The sequence below is a fragment of the Sprattus sprattus genome, assembly GCF_963457725.1.
Source record: "Sprattus sprattus genome assembly, contig: scaffold_75, whole genome shotgun sequence".
NCBI lineage: Eukaryota > Metazoa > Chordata > Actinopteri > Clupeiformes > Clupeidae > Sprattus > Sprattus sprattus.
In genome coordinates this window covers 62,501-65,000 of record NW_027666852.1, presented here as the reverse complement: position 1 = coordinate 65,000, position 2,500 = coordinate 62,501, and the positions used below count along the sequence as shown (strand labels likewise).

Below are 2,500 nucleotides of genomic sequence, written 5' to 3'. Positions count from 1 at the left end.
GTGTGGACTTCTAGACAATAAGGTGTGTGTGTGTGTTGACACTGTGTGTGTGGACTTCTAGACAATAAGGTGTGTGTGTGTGTGTTGACACTGTGTGTGTGGACTTCTAGACAATAAGGTGTGTGTGTGTGTTGACACTGTGTGTGTGGACTTCTAGACAATAAGGTGTGTGTGTGTGTTGACACTGTGTGTGTGGACTTCTAGACAATAAGGTGTGTGTGTGTGTGTTGACACTGTGTGTGTGGACTTCTAGACAATAAGGTGTGTGTGTGTTGACACTGTGTGTGTGGACTTCTAGACAAGAAGGTGTGTGTGTTGGAAGGGGGGGGGAGTCGTATAAGTATAAGGCTTTTCAGTCTTGTGTGATTGAGTCCCTGCGCCTGGCCTACATTTGCTGTCAAAAAAAGTGTGTGTGTGAGAGAGTCAGTGAGTGAGTGAGTCAGTGAATGTTTGTGTGTCTGTGTGTGTGTTTGTGTGTGTGTGTGTGTGTGTGTGTGTGAAGAGGACACCGTCCCTAAACACTCCTAATGAAATACTAGCCTGTAGAGACGTCTCATCCAATGAGAGACTAGAGACGTCTCACCCAATGAGAGACTAGAGAAATCTCACCCAATGAAATACTAGCCTGTAGAGACGTCTCACCCAATGAGAGACTAGAGACGTGTCACCCAATGAAATACTAGCCTGTAGAGACGTCTCACCCAATGAGAGACTAGAGAAATCTCACCCAATGAGAGACTAGAGACGTCTCACCCAATGAAATACTAGCCTGTAGAGACGTCTCAACCAATGAGAGACTAGCTTGTAGAGACGTCTCACCCAATGAGAGACTAGAGAAATCTCACCCAATGAGAGACTAGAGACGTCTCACCCAATGAAATACTAGCCTGTAGAGACGTCTCAACCAATGAGAGACTAGCTTGTAGAGACGTCTCACCCAATGAGATACTAGCAGTGGATAAGAGTGCTGTTCCCATATATGGACAGTCTGTAGGTGTACTGCCTTAAACCCTCCTGAAGGATATTCATGCTGGCATGATCAGTTCCTTTCTTAGAATCTCACTGGGGCTTTGGCACACACACACAAACACACACACACACACACACACACACACATACTCACTCACACCTAGACACACACACACACACACACACTCACTCAGACCCAGCTTTAGCTAATGTCTTAAAGCTGGATCTTACTCTCAGCCCTCAAACCAGAGAAAAAAGAAAAAGAAATGATCTCGAGAGTACAAAGCAAGACAGGCTTTTCAAGCGCTAACACCAGCTATTCATTCCTAAGACTTAAACACATATTTCTGTTCACACACACACACACACACACACACACACATGTTTCTGTCCCACGTCCTCCTGTCCCTCTAAGCCCCCCTGACGGAGCGATTGGGCTGGAGTCTCTGTCTGAGACCAGCGCTGGCGGACAGTAGAGGATTATGGGATTGCGAGAGAAAAGACCGATCCGCCGGTCCCCTTTTACAGCGGCGGAAAACTCAATTAGGATTCAGCCCACGCTATCCTCCTGGCGCGCAGGTCCGTGTGTGTGTGAGTGTGTGTGTGTGTGTGTGTGTGAGTGTGTGTGTGAGTGTGTGTGTGTGTGTATGTGTGTGTGTGTGAGAGAGAGGTGACATTTGAGAGTGAGAGATGACAGTAACCGCTGAATGTGTCTTGGACAATAGAGCTCTGTGACAAACACACACACACACACACACACCTGATCAAGCACACACCCAAACAGACAACATCGACACACATTCAATCACACCTAGACACACATACACTCACTCACACTAACATCGTGAACTAAAAGTCGTGGAGGAGAAGGTCGTCTCAGGGTCGTGGAGGAGAAGGTCGTCTCAGGGTCGTGGAGTAGGAGGTCGTCTCAGGGTCGTGGAGTAGGAGGTCGTCTCAGGGTCGTGGAGTAGGAGGTCGTCTCAGGGTCGTGGAGTAGAAAGCCAGAACTTCAGAAACATTTGAAGATGGCAAGTCTTGATAAGTTCTTCCGGTAGTTGTTGGCGTCCTGTGACGTTCCCTAAGTTAGTTAGTGTCGTGTGACATTCCCTAAGTTAGTAAGCGTAGTGTGACGTTTCCTAAGTTTGTCAGTGTCGTGTGACGTTACATAAGTTGGTTAGCGTTGTGTGACATTACATAAGTTGGTTAGCGTCGTGTGACGCTCCCTAAGTTAGTTAGTGTCGTGTGACATTCCCTAAGTTAGTAAGCGCCGTGTGACGTTCCCTAAGTTTCGTGTGACCCTAACGTCGTGTGACGTTACATAAGTTGGTTAGCGTCGTGTGACGTTACATAAGTTGGTTAGCGTCGTGTGACATTACATAAGTTGGTTAGCGTCGTGTGACGTTACATAAGTTGGTTTGCGTCGTGTGATGTTACCTAAGTTAGTAAGCGCTGTGTGACTTTACCTTAGTTAGTAAGATCGCTAGTTTAAGACAAACTGAGAACGGTTCTTCATGAGTACAGTGTTAAAGTT

At 46.8% G+C, this 2,500-nt stretch overlaps 1 protein-coding gene across 1 annotated transcript in view; it reads left to right on the top strand.

Annotated features, from left to right (window-relative positions):
* The window catches only part of LOC308382591 (glutamate receptor ionotropic, NMDA 2C-like), a gene marked incomplete at both ends in the record, with an annotated part of 66,231 nt that overhangs the window by 48,294 nt on the left and 15,437 nt on the right, over window positions 1–2,500 (top strand).